At 42.4% G+C, this 20,089-nt stretch overlaps 1 protein-coding gene across 8 annotated transcripts in view; it reads left to right on the top strand.

Moving 5' to 3' along the window:
• Positions 1 to 387: 387 nt before the first annotated feature.
• Positions 388 to 20,089, top strand: part of MBNL3 (muscleblind like splicing regulator 3) — a 114,358-nt gene continuing 94,656 nt past the window's right edge. For 3 of the 8 annotated variants that reach the window (XM_038588320.1, XM_038588319.1, XM_038588316.1), the window contains exon 1: positions 1,360 to 1,654. The gene's annotated coding sequence lies outside the window, so the exon portion shown is untranslated. Of the gene's footprint in view, positions 711 to 1,358; positions 1,655 to 20,089 lie in introns of those variants that run through there. The other 5 variants (XM_038588321.1, XM_038588318.1, XM_038588317.1 and 2 more) reach the window with 4 other exon arrangements.

Below are 20,089 nucleotides of genomic sequence, written 5' to 3'. Positions count from 1 at the left end.
CTATTGGCACCAGTCAAAATTTCCCGGAGGTTCTTAAGGGGAAATAAAGGATTGGGACTTTTACAGAAGTTAGCTCCCAGGAAAGCAGCTGGTGAGTATTCTTTTTCTTTTTCTTTTTTGGCCTCCAGTGAGCCAACATATTTGTTGACTAAGGCCATTTTTAGGGAATTACCTGTCTCACTTCACCCGTATCTGAAGTGACTCTAAGCGTACAGCTTTGAGCCACACCGCATTTCTCATTCGCAATTCAGTTCCTGAAGCTCTAGAAACTTTGCCGCCTCCCTCCCCCTTCTCCGGGGATGTGCGCGAGCTCTGTTTGTTTTCGCTTTTGTAAAACCTGAGCGTTATGATTTGTCCCCCGTTCCTTTAATAAAGAAACGACAGAGAGCCTTTGTAACGGAGGCTGGGCCGCTGGGTTTGGGGGGAGAGGCGCCACACCCCCTGAGAATAAAGCCCGCGCGACGCTCTCGGAGAACCACGCACGAATGAACGAAGCACACAAAGAATACATTTGGCGACCAAACAGCGCCCTGCAGAAGGAAAGTGCCCGCACTCGGAGCGGGGGCGCGACTTTTGGCGCTCTTTGGGAGCGGCGGGAAGGAGGCCGACCACAGGAACGGGTGGGCGCGGGAGCTGGGGCCGCCCGCTGCCTGACTCCCGCCCTGTCCGCAGCGGCCAGCCGAAGCCGGGAGCCGCGCGTGCCGAGCCAGGTGAGGTTAGCGGTGGCGGCGGCGGCGGCGGCTGTGGCGGTGCGGGGCGCGCCGCGCTACCTGGCCGGGCGGGGCGGGGCCGGGCGGCTGAGGGCCGGCCCAGCGTTCCCGCTGCCCGAGAGCCGCTCCACCCGCCCGAAGAGTTGCGCGCGAGTTGCCGTTTTTGGCGCCTGAAACCCCCATGAGCGCCATTCCCCCGTCGCGTCCCGCTGACCGGGCGCCGGGGGTGGGGGGTGAGGGGGACCGGCGGCGGCCGCGGGCTCTACCCTGCCGGCGGGTGCAGGGCACGCCTTTGGCGAGGCCGGGCGGGGTTGGGGCCCGGGTTGCCATGGCAGCTACTAGCCGGGGCGGGAGCCCCACGCCCGCCGCCGCGAGGGAGCCGAGAGCTCTGAGGTGTGCTCCGCGCGGACTAAACCAAGAGCTTGGGAGAAGTGGGGGGGAGGCCCGGGCTGGGCGCCCCCCACGCTCCAGGGCGCCGGCCTGCTTCGGCCGGGAGCCCCCGCGCTTGGGAGCCAAAGCGAAGCTCCTTGCCTCGGGGCCCGAAGGGAGGCTCGCGCGAGCCCGGGGGGGTCGGGGCGGAGGGGCCGGGGAAGCGCCGGGATCGTCGCCTCAGTCCGGGAGTCCCTGTGCGCGCGTCTCTCGCCTTCACATTTTACACCCCACAGCGGCGACTCGGAGCAGGGTTGCACGTCCCAGTCATGAAGTTCTGTAGGTGGGGCGGGCTTTAATTTGCTTATATCTAATGATTTCAGGAGCCTCGCTTTAAAATGGCGGCATTCAGTACGCACCCCTGCTAAATGCTCTCCCGGCACCGGGGCCACCTCGCGCAGCGCTGCTTTTGCTTCTGCTGCTAACAGATGGCATGTGCCGCTGTCGCTGCCCCCGCCGCTGCCGCTGAGAGCAAGACCCCTTAGCCCCTGGGTTTGCGCTGGCAGCATAATAAGGTAAGGCTGGAGTTGAGCCGGGGTTGTGAGAGTGGCTGCCTTCCTGGGACGCCAACGAAATCAAATGCCTTTTAAACTTTAGTTTTCAAGTGGCAAGTAAAAGGAAAAGTAATACTGCAACTTTGCTGCAATCTGAGGGCTTTAATCTTTCTTCTTCTTCCTGTTCTTCCGTCTTTCCTTTTCTCTGCCTTTTCTTTCGTGTTCTTCTTTTTATATTTCTATACGGATTTTTTTTTTTTCTGTGTGATTTAAAGGCATTTCTTGCGTGGCATATCATCAGCAAAGGCTTTTAACACCTAATTTCCCCGTGTTCCTGCGATATCGTGAGCAGTGCCTCAGCTTCCTTGCAGAGCCTTGTCTTTTCCCGCTCTGGATCAACACATTTGGCAGCTTGCTTTTACTACCGGCATCTGAAGGGCATGAGGATAGATTTTAGGAGGCTGTTAAAAAGGTGACTTTATTTTTAGCATTCACACAGTCAGCTTTTATGGTAACAAAACGAAATTAAATCAAGGCAAGTAACGAAACTTAACATTCAGGTGATTTATTTGTGTAGTTCTAGCATTACTGTAGTGGACCTACTGTGTACTTCTCGGACTACTGTCTATTGATTGATATGTATAGATACAACAGTGAGGTTGAATTTATTATATTGCTCTACTCGAGGTAGTGTATTTTAGAGGACTTCTTTTTTTTCCTAGATGTTCATGTTCCCAAATTGCTTAATTGGGCATGGATCCGCACATACGGGATAAAGCTTATGATTATGAGCAGGTATCCTTTCTCTACAAATGTATTAACTTCATGGGAAAGCATCAATTAAAACAATTATTACAAGATTTGATTTTGAAATGACTGCTGATTTTTCACTGCGTTGACTCCCTGGTTTAATCGATAAGTCTGGGTGATTACTGATGTGATGGTTGGAAAGTGGACACTTGAAATAGCAATCCAAGTGACTAGGCATCCTTAATATAATTCATCCGTGGTTCTCCCCAACCTCTGATAAAAGGAATATTGACAGTGAGGCTTACCAGAGACCTCGGATATTTCTGGTTATATTCATACCTTCTTTTTTGCCTATGCAGATGTTTAAATGACAATTTTTTAAAGTTGTTTTTAAATTTTTGCCCCAGCATGCAGTACCTTTGGGAGCTGCCTTCACGTTTATGGAAACTTCCCTAAACATAGTGTAAAAGGGCTTTTGCCTATAGCCGGCTGATATTCTGCCTCTGTCTACTTTTTACTTCTCCCTGAGCAATAGAAGCTACTGGCTGGCAGACTCTTCTGCTATTAAATTTAGCAAGCTTCTGGGAAGGGGTGAAAGAGATTGTTTTGCACCTATTAAAGAACAGTGCAGTTTTCCTGCCCAGGTGCTGCGGTGTGCCTAAAAAGGAAAAAATGAACTGTTTACAGTGGAATTTACTATACAATGAATTTTGCGTCAGTGTTTCCAGATCATTTTTTGAGAGAAGTGTATAGGGGATTCATTGCTTCACATCTGAAAGGAGAGTTCCTGCAGGTAGAGCAAACAGATACCTGTGTTGTTGCCCTGGGGAAGGGGGGTGGAGGATGACCCAGACCAACTTCTCCCATTTTTAGTGCTTAAAGACTTACATCTCACTTCAACACACTTGGCCCTCTGATGTGCTGCTTTGGTGCTGAATGACTTTGGACCAAAAGCATCCTTAAAAAAAACGTGAAAAGATTAAACCTTGAGGCCAGAATAGACCAGCTAAACTAGTGGCAGAGACGTTAGGGGGAAGTTTTGCCGGTTAACATGCTGCAGCTTCATATAGTGAGGAGATTGGAGACCCCATGTGAAAACATCAATGAAGGGGTTTGCCAGGAAAAAAAAAATATTTTGAGAGAGAATTGATATAGTGCAAGGCTGGAGGTGGTGACTGCATGTTTTGCTCTACTTCTAAGAGCTACTTCATTTCTCTAATTTCCTTTGCTGCTTTAAGCACTCATAATGATTCCCAGGACTATTATAAAGTACCTTTTTTTCCTCAACTGTCCACTCCAGGCATTTTACAGCAGCTGCTCTTTCAGGGGGATATAAAACCTATGATTATGAGCTGGTATCCAAAGTATCTTTGGTATTCCCTTGCACCCACCCTTTACCTAAGCAAAGCTTCATGCAAAGTAGACACTTGCAAGATGTTGAATCAGAAAAGAAAAAAATGAGTAATTTGTAAATTCACAAAGGAGCAGATTTTGTGCCCAGCTTTTAATTGCAACAGTACATTTTTGTGTACCTGCAGGAACTGAAAAATTTAAAGTAGGTGAGATGGTCCACTTTCCTAATTGTCTGCATTCTGTTTGCCTCTCACTGTACCTCTAGGCTCTCATGTAATTCATTTTTCTGACCAGTAGGTATTTTATTATTTTGCCCAGCTCTACAGTATGAAGAAGTAACCAGAGCAGCTTGGGGGAAGGAAAAAAAGGTTTTGTACTGCACGTGCTGGAACAGTGACAGTCTCTTGGCTGCTCTGCAAATGCTGACAATATAGTTTGAAGTACAATTTTGTTCTCTACCCAGCTGTCTTTAGATGTGAGAGGGGATAGGAGGAAGGGGGTGAGAAGCCATCAAGTGATGTAGATTTTCATTCCGAAAATCATACACTGCTCCTGCTTAATAACACAATACATTCAGGAAGGGGATGGTATTTTCATGTTTGGAAATAAATGATGTTGTCTGGTAGGACAACAAACAGGGATTGGGGCATAGCAGATAAGAATAAGTTACATGTTTGACAAGTAATCTGATCCTGTAATTAAAGGTAGATAATGGTCACTGCCATGTTAAAACTATCTAGTGTCAAAAAAACAAAAACAAAACCAAAAACAAACAAACAAACAAAAAAACACTAGTGTCTGAAAGAGCATGAGGCTACAGTCACCTCTACCTCAAGGTTCTTCCACACTCTTGTGTTTTCTTAAACAGGGTCTCTCAGGCTGAACAGATGGATTCCCCTCAACCCCATTCTCAGTGTATGTTATGTCAGAAAACGGAAGTCAGAAGTTGTGTTTCTTTGTGGGCTTTTTCTGCCCCTCCTGAGGTGTGATACGGTTGTCACTTCGAAAATAGAAGGAAATGTGTACCTCAGATAAAATGAGGTGGCAATTTTTCTTTTTTCCCTAGGAGAATAAACTGTGTTTGGGAGCAAGTCGTTTAATTTTAATTACCAACCAAACAACAAACAAACACAAATTATGGCCAAAAAGAAAGCAATTAGATCTGTATTCATGTGGGCTTTCAGATCTTAAGGAAACCAGATGGTTCCAAGGCATCCTGCTCTTCCTAAATGGTTATATATCGTCTCAAGACAGCCAAATGACAGTGTTGGAGGGACACCTTTGAGGATTAGGATAAATAAGGTATCTGTTACATTACCAAGTGTTAATGACATCCATGTGATCTAAAAGGGATCAGAGAGGTGTTTTTTTTCCAGCTCATTTTAGTAAAAACGCAGTATCAATCCATCATTTATTTCTACTTCATATTAAATGGAGCGACAGTGTTTTTAAAAGATTGGTCAGAGGCATAATGCAGTCTGGGAAGAGGGACCTTATTTTTGGGTGAAAAATAAAGGTATTCCCAGGTTGTCTGGGCACATCCACACAAGCACACACGTACATGCGTGCACAAAATAGTTGTCACTTTTGAACAATATATACAGCCATGCGTTGACTTCTGCCTAGAAGATTATGGGCAAATATCTATTCAATTCCAGGCAGTGAACTTTTGGGAAAAGGATACTCAAGAGAAAGGAAGAATGAAAGGAAGTTTGATTTAAATGTCTTTTTTTAAAAGGTATTATTTATTTATTCATGAGAGACACAGAGAGAGGCAGAGACATAGGCAGAGGGGGAGGTAGGCTCCATGCAGGGAGCCTGATGTGGGACTTGATCCTGGGGCTCCAGGATCACGCCCTGGGCCAAAGGCAGGTACTCAACCGCTGAGCCAACCAGGCATCCCAGAAGTTTGATTTAAATGCACATGAGCATGTGTGTGTGTAGTGCATGTATGTATGTGAGTATAACATGCATATGTATCTACGTGTATATTCACGTGCATGTATATATGATACACATATAAATTTTCCCTCTGTGTGCATACGATGCTTTTCAAGAAACTCCAGCACAGTCATCCCAGAACTCTGTAACAGCCGTGAGGACAAAGTGTTAAGGGGAAGAAAAGAGCCTGTTTGGAGATTTAAGAATCAATTACGCACGCTTGTTAAATACTATGTCCACTCTCAAGGCCCACTTCCATCAGTGCCAAATTGGCTTATGAGTAGGAGTGATTTGTTTCCCATTTCAGGCAGGAGTTTGTTTTATGCCTGCACCATGGGTGAACTCAATGGGCCCAGGAAGAAAGGGCCTCCAATTGAGAAAGGCAGTCTGGACCGAAATGTGGGGAGTTGGCACTAGAAACTTCTGACAGGCTATTTGATCTCCTGAGGCCATGGGAGCATCCTAGAGCTTGGCAGTTTGCTGGCTCTTCTTCCCCCCTCCCTTTTTTTAAAAGATTTTATTTATTTAATCATGAGAGACACACACAGAGAGAGAGGCAGAGACACAGGCAGAGGGAGAAGCAGGCTCCATGCAGGGAGCCCAATGTGAGACTCGATCCCAGGACCCCAGGATCACACCCTGGGATGAAGGCAGGCACTAAACCGCTGAGCCAGCCAGGGATCCCAGCTGACTCTTCTTTTCCATTTTGAATCATTCAAACTGCTTCAAAATTATCTGCGTCGGATTCTTTGCATCCTGAGCTTCCTGGCATTTCCTGCAATTGATGTGGAAGTTTGAGAGACGTATCTTCGGGCTTGTTCAGGGGTCCCTGGGCCACTTATCAGGCAGGTGGCTGGGTTTTCTGGCCTCACATCCTCCATGCCCGGCATGTAGTAGGCGCTCCATGAAAGTTTGTTAAATAGAAGTGTAGATTAGTCTTTCTAACTGGTCCTTAGATTTTTATCAACATCTTTCCTGTGATTTCAGGTAGCAGTATCTCTATCTTTAGCGTCCCCCCTCCTCCCCGCAAAATCAGTAATAACCACAACAGCAACAATCAGACTGAAGCCCAGGGTGAGTGTCCTCTGGCAGTCACAGTAACAGCTGGAACAGGCTCAGGGCAGAGCAAGCAGCGGCAGCCTTTGGAGTGGCCTGCAAGCCAGCTGCTGTTTTTTTCTATCACGTGCAGTTACACTTACCTGTATCTGCCTCCTGTCTCAGGGAAATCAGTCTTCAACAAGAAGTTCTGTAGAAATAGTTCTTCAAACCGTTGCACCAGATTAAAAGAAAAAGAAAAAAAAAATGAGAAATACGGGGACTTCGAAGCCTTGTGCCACGTGTAGTTTAGAAAGTGATGAAGTTACAGACAAAAACCAAAAGGACGCTGAGAGCTGTCTCATTTTCAGTTAAACACTGCCCATTTGGAGGTTTAATTTGCATAGGTTTTTATTTACCAAGATACAGGTATGAATAGCGCCTCTTTTTACTGGATCCAGAAAGCAAAGTCCACAGGGTACAAGAGACACAAGAGCTGCCATTTCGCATCTCCCACAATTATCTTTTGTGCCCAGAGGACCATCACTCTTTAGATACAGCCTCAAGCAATCTCCCCTTATGTGGCAGTATGAAGAGACCAAACAAGAGAGTAGGATTTGGGGGGGGGGGGGGAGGGCTGTTAGCAAAAAAAAAAAAAAAAAAAGCCAGTAAAAACCAGAGAGCTTGCATTTCACCTTTTGTCTGGTAGTCCTCAACCTTCACGAAGGAAAACAAAACAATGCAAAACAAAAGCACCACGTATAATACTATCTTGGGCATATAGCCCTTAGTATAATTCCTATTTTGTGCTTTACAGACCAAGAAAATGAGGTGAACACGTGCTGTTAAAGTGGCTGCTCTATTAAGATTCGATTCAGGTACTATGTAATGCTGCTTCTGCATTGTTAAAAAATGTGTAGAGACACATTCAGCAAGACCCATGGAACACTGGAGGCCACATTTCCCTGTAGTGCCCACATGGAGGTTGCATTTGTTCTCTGAAAAGTCAGGTGTTCGAGAGATGGTCCAGTTGTGGGTTCACAGTTCACAGATTCTTCTCAAAATGCTTGCTGTCTGTGATCGATGAAGATCCCAAAGTAGAGGAGTGTATTCTTTTCCAAAGTGATTTTGAGAACAATTTAAACTCCTCAGTTCATGTGAGCATTTTTCCTAATTGGATAGCATGAAGAAAGACCTTATTAGCTCACCCAGAAGTTAGGAGTGAAAAATCGTATGCGTGATAAGGGCACATTTTAGGTCTAAAGGCTTCAAAATACAGAAAACATGAGGTGGGAGACTGGAGTGCCAAATAACCTGATCTGTTTCATGATTGCCTGTGGTAGTGGCAGTGGCCTCAGGTGGATACAGAGGCTACAGTCAGTAAGGGCGCTACCAGCTTTCTGTGAGCCAGGATCTGGGCTCTGATTGACAGGCACCCCAAGAGGGCCTTTTTGAGAAAGACTTTAGATTTGGGTGGGGGGACTTTTGCCCAGGCAACTCGCTGCCTTGCTAACATGTGTGAATCCTCTTTCTCAGACAGAGAAACCTGGTTTTGCTGGGGGACTCATTTGTACATACTGAGAGCTTTAGCGTCATGATAATAAGAGGGCAAAATGCTTTTACTTTCTGGCTAAAACTTCTCTTCCAAAGCTCCTTTGTATAGCGAAGTTGACAGGCTGGAACAATGTGCCATAGGGCTTGGCATTTCATACTGCTGGAAAAAGACAAGAATACCTCCACGTGTTGCAAAGAGTGTGATAATGATAATAGTAATAAAAGGATCTAAGATATGATTCCCTTGGAAAGTTCTCATGCACGCACGCACTTTGAAGTCGCCTTGTGGAATGGTGAGAGGGAACCAGGGCAGAGAGACCAAGTCTCAGAAGTGAGTTCCTCCTCTATGAGATGCTGCAGTCTGCAATCCTCTCCCTTACTAATATAATAGCAGCTCTCAAAATTGATCCTAAATGAACAGGAAACAATAAGGCTAGCTAATGTCCAGTTGTAAAGACTTATTTTACTAATATGGTCCATTCCTGAGTTCCTTAAAATATAGGAGTTCAAGTGACTGGTCGTGTGACCTGTGCTATGTAACCTGGGGGTGGGGGGTGTGGTAAAAGTCACATTTTTTTTTTCACTTTTAAGCCGCCTCCTGGCCTTCCATCCATCCCCAAAGAAATTTCCGTATTTTTAACCATCGAAGAAAACAGTTCAGACAGAGGCATTCAGAAATGGTGACAAGCAATGACAGGAAATGCTGGTTGCACCTCGTTCTCCTTCGTGACTCCGTGAGACCACAGCTGGCTGATTTGCTTTCAACTTCCTGTTTGGGGGCTCTTTGGGTCAAAAGTAGCAGTGTTTTCCATATAGATTTTTTTTTTTGCTTTATTCTGTAAGGCCACAATAAATCTGTCACTGGACTGCATGTTTTGTATATTTTATGGACTGTATCATGTGGTTTGAGTTTAATTTGGAAAGCAGTGCTGTTATAATCAAGAGTCCCCCCCCACACACACGTGCAGCTTTAGGGTCTGGGAATTGCATGGGGCCTTCGAAAGTTTATAGCTCTATTTACACAATAGTGATTGCCAAGGAGGGCATTTCCTGCCAGTTAATGACCGGTTGGAAAGGCCAAAAGTCCAAATCCAGGAGTAGAGGACCATTCATTAAATGCCACGAAGAGACCAGGGCTCTTTTATCAGGAGGTGGTGAGGAGAAAGTGAAACCACATTCTGCCTTTTGAAGGGCCCAGGACAGCGTGGGCAGAGCCACAGATGGATGCAGGGCCACTTTTCAAGATAGGAACCAACGAGCTGGTCCACAGGTTGTCAAATCCAGACTCGGGTAGCTAGGACATTTTCCTTTTGGTGGAAGGGACAGATAAGGATGAGGCCCCCTAACTCACCCCAGTATTAACTGAGAGAAAACACTCACCTCCCAGGTGTTACAGCTACCTTAAAAACCTGTAAGACTCACATGAATGACTTTCCTAATTGGTTAGATAATTGATTGTTGCTAAAGTAGACGAGAATTTAGGAATGGAAGGCATGATACCTTTACGAGGTCAGTTTCACAGGACACCAATATTGCATTTGGATTCCCTGATATAATGACAGTACATAAGGTGTACCAGGAGCACTCTGCCTTCTGTGGAAGTTCCTTTGAGGGTGAGGGCTGTAATGTTAACCGTTTAACCTCAGACATTCCCAGGAAACAGTTTTGTCCTCAGCATAATTCTTGCCTGCTATAAAGCAGCTGAGGTGTGAAGAGTTTGGCATTGATTTAGAGCAAAAACAGAGTCAGACCGAGATTAGGTTCATATCCAGGAATTCCGGACTTCCTGGCCTGTCCTTCACTCCCTTAACTTCCTAAGCCGTCAGTTTGCCAAAATGTTAAATGCTTATGGAAGATAAACATCTGTTCCGAGTTCTAGAGTAGATACCACCATGTAAGGGAGGTTGTGTGACACTCCCACTTCTGAACATAGCTTGATCCTTTACCTTGAAAATTTTAACTTTTTTCATATCTTCCAAATTGTGGGGGCAGTGCAGGGGGTGAGCTGGACCTCTGAAATATAGGCAATCATTACAGGCCAGACACCTGGCTTTCTTCATGGGATTGAGTAATCTGTCAGATGCACAACAAACCAAATATTAAGTTTCATTTTTGGGTCTGGCAAATGTCATTATATGCTTTTTAAAATATGCAGTCATCCAAGGATTTTTGGCCATTACCAGTTCACAAAATAAAAGAGTTTTCTGAAGTTTAAAGCACTCTACGAAGGAACTGTATACCCATTACTGTTGTTGCTATTAGATGAAACCTCGAGGAGATGTAGAAACAGAGTGACTGGCAGAACTACAAAATATATTTTTTAAAGACCTGATTTTATTCTTTGAACATCACCGAGTTTGGATGTTAAGATACACTAAAATTTTCCTAGCTCAGCTTAAAGACAATATTCTGGTTTACAAAATGTTGTGGGCTAAGAACAAACAAGGTTTTTCTAAGTAGGTGTTCTATTGACCTGAAAAATTAACACTCATTTAAAATTTAATTAGCACAGCTGCATTTAAATAATGATCCAAAAAATGTTAGAAGTATCTTGTTCTGAGAGGTTACATACCCCTTCCACCTTGACATTATTTTGTTTAGCAGATTCTTTATAGGTTATTCAAAAATAAACTTCAAGCTGGCTCAGGTAACTGCCACAGTCTGTACTAGGGCCATCAAAGTTAATGAAGATTTACCCTGCTATATATGGAGCCAACATTAGCTCATGGCATGGGAAAAGTCTATTCATTCTGTCATTGTAGCTTTTAAGTGGTAGGCAACAACTCATTAGTGCATAATGAAAACCATTTAGTAGGTTGTGACTAGCACTCTTATAAACAAAATTGAATAAAATAGTAAGAAAATATCAAAATATGTTGTGTAGGAAGATTAGATATTTTTGGTGAGGCTTTTTCAGATCTAGATACATACATACTTCGAATGTGAAATATGCTTCTTACTATTTGTTGCTAGCAAAAAGGTTGAGAAGTCAGTGCTTTAGTGGGCGTTTATTTCAAACTGAATCAGAAACATAGGGCAGCCCTGGTGGCTCAGTGGTTTAGCGCCGCCTTCAGCCCAGGATGTGGTCCTGGAGACCCAGGATCAAGTCCCACATCAGGCTCCCTGCAGAGAGTCTGCTTCTCCCTCTGCCTGCCTCTCTCTGTGTCTCTCATGAATAAATGAATAAAAAAATCTTTAAAAAAAGAAACATTTTGTCCTGCTTTTGAGGAGAAAGTGGTCGAGGGATACTGGGGGCTGTGGTACTGACACACTAAGCAATGGCTACTTAAATACCTTGACAGTCACGTATCTACTTTTCAATCTGAAAAATGAGGCATATTGCTGCTGGGATGCTTGCTATAAGGTTTAATGTCTATGGTATTTTGTAATCCTGAGGAGATCCACTTCCTGTCAGTATTCTGTATTTACCAAGTGGTATTGCTAAAACACGAGACAAAGAAAAGACTGCTAGCTAGGAACAGAAGGCAAAAAAGTATATCTTAGGAAAAAAAAACACACTAAAAATCTTGGGATAGTTGGGCCTGAGTTCTTCTAGCAGGAAAAGAATTGTCAAGAAAATTTAAATGTAAGATAAAGCCCACCTTATTTTAGGATGAGTTAAATGTAAGTTAAAAGTGTTCAAAAATTGCTTTTGATTTCTTAGAAATAAAAAACAGTCCTATCTAGAGAGAAGGTATGTGCCAGAAGAAAGCTGATTTTTAAAGAATATGAATGTACACATTTACCATACATTGGGAGAAAATCTGAGCATGGTTGTTTTTTCTGCAGTGAACAAAGGCAGACATTAAATGAATTTGAAAACTGTGGATAGGAGGCAGAAGGCAAGCGTCTGTTCAATATACCTAGGATATTGATGTGAATGATTATACAAATAGAGAAGACAATAGCCACATAGCCTTTCTCATTACTATTTTATACTAATGAGAATTAAGCCCAGTAATAGAAAAGAAAAAGCTTTACTCACAGGTGGTACTGAGTGTACTGTTTTAGGAGATTGGAAACATCCTTAGAAACCTGGACAATATTTGCATATTCCCTTGACTTAAATAACCATTAGAAGGGAGGAAAACATTGCCTTCTGGGGCACTTGGCATCTCCAGTTGGATCCTAAGGATCTTGTCTTTACCCCCCACCATCCACCTCCTTACCCTGGCCCTCAGTTGCCTCCCAGTGTCATTAAATCTTACTACTGCTTTCTCAAGTCTGAGAATTTGAAATGAAATTAGGCTTTTCATCACAGACATTTAAATGCTAAACTTAAGTTACCTCTGAATATAAAATAAATAAATAAAATAAGCACAATAATAAAGTGTTACTCCATCACCCCCTAAAAAAAAAACACCCCAAAAAACCTTGTTACATACATTACCATATTGATGATGAGAAAAATGAACACACACTGATGAGTGAAACTGCGTACATTTCCAGATCCTGGGAGTGACAGCTTTTAGCTATTTCTCATTCTATTCATTAAAACTCTTTAGAAAGCATCACTATGTATGTTTCTTGGCTGGAGGATAACGTTGCTCGTAGCAGCGATTGCACCATAAACAACATTTACAGAGGAGCATAGAGTAGGTATAGTAAGGTGTGGGCATTTAGAGCACACATTAAGATTTCCAGCTGCAGCAAGCATATGGTTATGGTTGGTGGTGTGTTTTAGGCAAACAAAATTAGTCATTGGTTTGGGGTGTCAGATCCTTTTTTTTTTTTTTCACTTTAGCCGTCTGTGTTTTGTTTTATGGAATACTCGGCAAATGATTAGTGATAGGAAAAGCTACATAAGAAGGTTTGCTAAGGCCAACTAAACCCCAAGCTCTTGTTCATTTCACTTAGCATTCCACTGTTTCCCGGTGTGTTTGTGAAATATGATAACTCGCATGACACATCTGCCAAGTTACATTTAAAACTTTGAGGCAGACACACACCTTCAACAGGTGAGTTCTTTTCATTTATTGTGAACAAAAATTTCCTTCAGAAGGCAACGAGACAGTGAGGGCAAACTAACTTCTAGAATGACTAAGGGAGATAGAAAGGAAGAGACCAATGCTAGATTTGCTAGTCTTTTGCTAGGATAACCTCTCATACTGTAGTCCTCATTTTTGTGGAGCCCTATTGGCCAGAAGAAAATTAAGAAGTTGATATTGCTGTTGGCTCATCAGTGAGGAAAACCCCTTGGTCTGAAGAATTGCAGCCATCAGCACTCGCAGGAAGCCTGCAGTGATGAGGCAGAAGGAAAGCAAAAAGCCTGATCATCTCAGCCCCAGGACAGGAGATCCAGCTCATATTGTTCCTCGTGGTAGGTAACAATTCAAACCAAACAAAACACAACAAAACCCTCTTGAAACGAGAGGTTGGTTTGTTTTTGAGTGAAAATAAGCTGGGTTTCCTTGGATTCCTATAAGGGGACTACCATGAAGTATGCATCCAGACTTCTGAGACATCCTACTTTTAGCTTCCTAAAGCAGAGCAGACTTAGGAAATAGGAAGTCAGAAAATAAAATCAACAACCATTGCTTTCTTTTGTGTCACTAAGGATCCCTTTCTGAATTGGTTGGTGTGAACGATGGCATAGACTTGTCACCAGGTGTGATGTCAGAGGCCTGTGACTTCCCTTGACACTTCCTCATGCTGGTAGGCCCCAATAGGGGCCTTGACATGGGCTCTTGGAGTTCTTGAGTGGCAGCTTTTGCTACCACCTTCATCTCCAGGAATGTCTTATGCTTTAAAATCAATCTTAATATCCATAGGCCGGAGTTTATATATAGGAATAAAATTTGAACCCCCATTTTCACACCCAATAAAAACGTCCTATAATAGGTATTTATTTAGAGTCAACTGACATTTATTGAACAATTACTATATGCCAGATGCTTTGATAGGTGCTTTCATTTTGTTATGACAAAATTTCCTTGAGCTATGAAATACCATGGGTTCTATCCGGGCAGCTACTCTCCTTGGCATCTAATAGTTATCAGGCTAAAAATGGCACCTTCAATTCTTTGCTCACTTTTCAAAATGAGCAAACCCCCCCACCACCACCACCCAACACATGATAATTTCTTCTTTGTTGGGTTGCGTTCTCTTCATCACTGGGGAAACAACTCATGTCTTATGGGCTGCCTCTTCCATCAGCAAAGGCATTTTTTTCCTGGTAAATCAGACTGACTTTAATCTCTCACTCATCCCAATGGAACAAAAACAACAAAAAACTAGTTTTGCTATCTGGTGGATGGTGCTACAGTTGGATAAGAAAAATCCAAGGATGTAGAGTAGGAGTCAGGAAAATGATGTTGAGTGCAACCATGTGTACTGTAGAAAATCCTAGAACAAAGTTGGATGAAACTTGTGCAGAGTGAAGAGAAAAGTAACAGAGCAAGACCATGGGAGTCTGTCTTTCACTCCTAGGAATGGCCCATGCAGTCTAAGGAGAACAGAGGAGGAGGAATCTCTCTGATTAAAGGAAGAAAGAATGTTATTTTGTGTTTAAGGTAGGAGTGACTTAGATCCTGCTCCCTGGCTGGCAGGGAGGCAGAGGCAAAGCAGAATTTGATCTTTGATCCTCCTTTCCCTCACCAAGCATAGAACATAGGAAGGGTCTGTAAATGGCCAGATACAAAGAGCATGGCTCCCCTACTTACACAGCGTCTGTGTTAATATGCCCAGTCTTACCGGTGCAGCCTGATTAAGTAAACCACGAAGAACCCTTGTGTTTATTCTTTTTGCCCTTAAGGTATAGGATTAAGCTTGTCAAAAAAGAACTGGGATAGGTTGGAACAAAACAAAACAAAACAAAGACAAAGGAATTCATCCAGAATAATAGATACGGTTGTTTTTAAATGGCTTGGGAGACCTGTCGATGCTACTGAATTGGTGCAGATGTGACTGACATCTTTCTATAGGTTGGGCTCCAGGAAAATGAAAGACGAGTGGGGAAAGCTGTAAAGAATAATGAAGCTTTGAATATAACTGCCAGGGATGGGCTCTTCCTTCGTCACTGTCCTTTAGATGAGGATCCCGTGGCAGTCCTTGATAAAGTTAAAAATTTCAACATGGGCAGCCCCTTCCCTGTTGTATTTGATCCTTCTGGTTTTGGGGGTGTCTTTTCTTTTACCATGTAATTCAAAAAATAAGCCTAAGGTCCGGATTCAGTCCTCTTCATTGCAATCACCTTCTCCATTTTCTCTTCTAGAACGTATTTTCTTCTTCTTTTCTCAGCAGCTGATGGTTATTGGTACAAAATAGCTTGAACACGAGCCTTGTACTTAATGTCTCGGTTGAAGTTGATTCTAGTCAAAGAGAAAGGGTTGGTGCCTTGAGGTTCTGAAATGCTTTTTATTTGAAAGAGGAAAATGATGCAAATTTGACAACATGTTGAAAAACTTAAATCTTTGGAGTTATTGTAAAGGTACTAATTATCTAAACCCGCATTTCCCAGTCTGTGTTTATTTTGCCACATGTTCCAGGTAAAAAAAAGGGGGGGGGGAGGGGGATGCTTCTTAGGTGGGATGCCTGGGAATTGATGGTTAAAATGAATACCACATTCTGAGGATTAAATTGCATTAAAGCTATATTCCCTACCCACTCCCAGAGTATCTAGAGATATATGTGTATGTGATAGTGTATGTGTATATATGTATATATAATTTTATAATTTCAAGGGGTTTTTTATACTGCATTTTAAGTCACTGGTCAAACACTACTTGATGATAAGAATTTATGAATACTCCATCAACAGGCATCAAAATAGTTGCATGACATCTTCCTGCCAAGAGAATATACTGCACAAAATCAGCAGTATTTAGATTAAAAGATCCTCCTCCCCAGGAAAAATGTTTGTTAAATAGATTTCTAAAACAACTGTGAAATCTTTGCTTTTACGTTTCCTGTTTATGATTTCTAGTTTAAACATCTTCCTTACCATTTGACTGGAGAATAGGTATCTATAGTATCCTGAATTGAGCAGCAAGCCAAATGGTTTTACATTTAGGTTATTGAGGGTATCTCTGTATTTTTGTTCAAGTGAAAATATTCAGCAGATCCAAACTTAAAATGATAGCATGAATGGGCTTATTCAGTCTGTGATCAACAATTTTCAACTCTTTGCTTGATAATTGAAAGGATTGCACAGGAAGGCAAGTTCATATGGGTTGGTTTAAATTAAGGCTATTGTGTTGAGGGAATCAAACAGCTTGGTAATCAAGTTTGAACTCTATGCCTCTCTTAACTAATTAATTTAGTCTGATACCTCTTCAAAGGTCTTGTTCCATGTTACCAATTAACTATACCTCTTAGGCATCTCAGTTCCTCCTCCGGAGTCTGCTCTCCAGTTTATTATTACAATTACTTATTGGATCAGTAAAAAAAATTGAATTTGCAAATGGGTCATTTTTGGATTTGATTAGTATCCATGCTAATACATTCTCAGAGTCCTTTTGCACAGCAAAATTGTATTTTTAACAATGAGGTCTGCACATTGAAGTTAAAAATAATTTAACTTATTAATAAATAATGTTAAAATAATTAAAATAATATAGAAAAATATGTTTTCCAAAAACTGGCACTGTGTTCTCTTTGTGTGTATGTATGATTATCATTGTAATAAATACAGAAGAGATGACGACTTGTTTGTTGAGCTTACGGTGGGGAAAAAATCCAGCAGGGAAGACAAAAGTGAGTGATAGGAGAAACCCTTTGCCTCCACTTCTGCCCAGCTGTGTTCAGTAGAGACGAACATTTACTCTAGAATCCCAAGTATCTTGTCTTTTCAAAGCTAGGGGAGTCTGGCTTTGTCAGACTTGCTGTCTTGGAGAGGTATTCACTTCTTCAGATTCAAATTCCATTTGATTTCTCTTATGTGTGTTCATCAAAAGGTAAGCTTACATTTGACCTCAGTTCCTGGTATAATATTCATGTTCCTTAACATCCATGTGGACATTCAGAGGTTTTGTAGCCTCTTTTCTTGGCATGAATTTGATTCTTCTGGTATTGGAATTGAAAACTGTAGCCTTGTATGTATAGAACAGTTGGCAAAAGTGAGGTAGGGGGCTGGTTTATCTGACACCAGTCAACAAGCTACCTAAATGCATGTGAAAAAAAAAAAACAAATCTGCAAAAAAATAGATGGGGAGAGATCAGGTATACCAGTTGTGTGTGACTTGTGCAGTTGACTTTCTACAGGTATTAATTCTGGCATCCTTCCAAAGCAGGCTTTGACCAGGTAATCACTGTACCTCTAACCTTGGAAAATTGCTTTGGTGATAAAATATATCAGACATCATGTCTTCTTTTGGTTTATAAAGCGTATTTACAGACTACGTGTTTATTAGTTTATAATAGGCCATCCTGAATGCTAAATGCTTCCCCTCTGACATATATGCACACAGGAACAGTTTTGACATTCATTCAATTCATTCATTGTTTTGACTTATATTTAAACCTGAGTTCTGTAGTAGTTTGCAGCTGTGTTACAGATCTGTAGTAGCTGTGGACCTTTTGTAGTTATATCATCTCATGTAATATCTGACCTAGAATCAATCAATCATACCTTTTATTTAAATTTAATATGAATCATAACCAGTTTTTAGTACCAGAACAGGCCTCACAATAGAACAATCTACTAGGAAGAGAAAAACAAAAGAAAAGGAATATTAAAAAGTGATAGGAAGAGGTGATAAAATTTTGCGCTCTTTTTCAAAAGCTTATTTATTTAAGTAAGCCCTACACCCAACATGGGGCTCAAAACACATCCTTGAGAGTCACATGCTCCACTGACTGAGCCAGCCAGGTGCCCTGTACTCCTTTCTCATGGAAACAGTTCCTTACTCTGTGCTGGGCACTCTGATAAGCACTTTGCTCACATCCTCTCATCTCATACTCACTGCCACCCTGTGACATTAGTGTTATTATTTATCTCCTTTTTACAGATGGGGAACCTGATGCCTGGGGAGATTAGTAGCATGCCCAAAGACATTCTGCTAGTCAACAGCAGCATCAAAACTTGAACTTAACCCCCTGATTCCACAGTCTGTGCTTAAAATCTCCATGTTTATATTATGGAAATATTTTTTTTAAAAAGGTTTCCATTGGGAACTTGAGTGTGCTATCTCTTTTGCAATGCATTAGTGACCTAAGACAGAGGGTGCTGGCTGAAGACAGTGCTGCCTGGAATGAAGTAAACATCTGGACAGAGCAAAGGCTACAGACTGCCCAAGTTATAGAACCACAAACTCTGGGCAGCCCGGGTGGCTCAGCGGTTTAGTGCTTGCCTTCAGCCCAGGGCATGATCCTGGAGACTCGGGATCGAGTCCCACGTCGGGCTCCCTGCATGGAGCCTGCTTCTCCCTCTGCCTGTGTCTCTGCCTCTCTCTCTCTTTGTGTCTCTCACGAGTAAATGAATAAAATCTTAAAAAAAAAAGAACCACAAACTCTTAGAAGTGAAGGGGAGTAAACATCACCCAAATAACAGGCATCCTTGTGTGGGATAAGTCCTCTCTGCACGCCACTGTCAGTAATAGTAACCAGACTTTTAAAAGTTATATTATGGTGAGAAAAACTCTTATTTAATAGTGGTGGTGCCTGATATATTTTTTTAAGATTTTGTTTACTCATGAGAGACACAGGTTGAGAGAGAGAGAGAGAGAGAGGCAGAGACATAGGCAGAGGGAGAAGCAGGATCCATGCAGGGAGCCCTATGTGGGACTAGATCCCTGGACTTCAGGATCACGCCTTGAGCCGAAGGCAGATGCTTAACCGCTGAGCCACCCAGGCGTCCCTGCCTGATATTTTTATAGCAATCTTTTGTTTAGGAGATTTTACGGTAAACTGCGCTGAATGGATGCAGCCATCACAGCATATTTTAAATCCTGGATTGATTTTTCTGATATTTGATTTCCCAAGTTTCACTTTCCTTCCCATCCCACTTATAGCATTTTTCTTTCTCTCTCTCTTTCCTTTCTTCCCTTTCTTTTTTTTCCTCTCTCTCTTTTTTTCTCTCTCTCTGTGTCTCTACATTGGTTGTTCATTCAGCATACCCTCACTGAGCATAGTCCACAAGCCAGCCATGTTTCTAGGTGCTGAGGATAGAACCCTGAGCAAGTATTCAAATAAGTCTTAATGTTAAGGAACTTAGATGTTTTTCTATAAAGACTTTCAAAAACAAAGTAACAGCTAAATTGAGGGGGTTATTCATGTATTTTTAAAGAGAGGCAAATAAGAATGAAAGTCAAGGGAGGCAATGGATTGAGACAGTGTTGGACTCCCACTTATTCAGCCACCTTTAAGGATAAAGTTCATTTCTTACTTGAAGACCCATACTCAACCATCTTCTCTTATTGATCTCACCATGTACTTGGCACTTTGCCATGCCACTCTGCACATGGACCAAATCTCTGTTTTCCCATCAGCTAATGCAATGTCTTATATACAACAGGTGCTCACTACTTCCATAGCTTAGCAAGTATTTGTTGAGAGTTTAGTATATATGAGTTATTGAGTCAGTGACAGGATGAATAAGATGTGTCCCTGAAGTGTTCACAGTCAAGCAGACAGCTTAAATCAAGAGTTCCACCGTGTGACAAGTGTTGAGCTGGAGATGGACAGACATGTTTGATGGGGATGCTGAAACATTGAATAGAATTCTGCGCTGGATCTCATTCATCCACTTATCTGATATACATATCCCTTCTGGGGCATTGTTTCCTACATTTGAGCCCATCCATTAAGAAGGCACCCACTTTTTAGTAACAACACAGGGAAGTTAATCTACATTCTCCTAATCTCAAATGTCTGAGTACTTGACTT

This window comes from Canis lupus, chromosome X (assembly GCF_011100685.1).
Source record: "Canis lupus familiaris isolate Mischka breed German Shepherd chromosome X, alternate assembly UU_Cfam_GSD_1.0, whole genome shotgun sequence".
Lineage (NCBI taxonomy): Eukaryota > Metazoa > Chordata > Mammalia > Carnivora > Canidae > Canis > Canis lupus.
The sequence above is the reverse complement of the archived record's forward strand: the minus strand, read 5'-3'. Positions and strand labels throughout refer to the sequence as shown.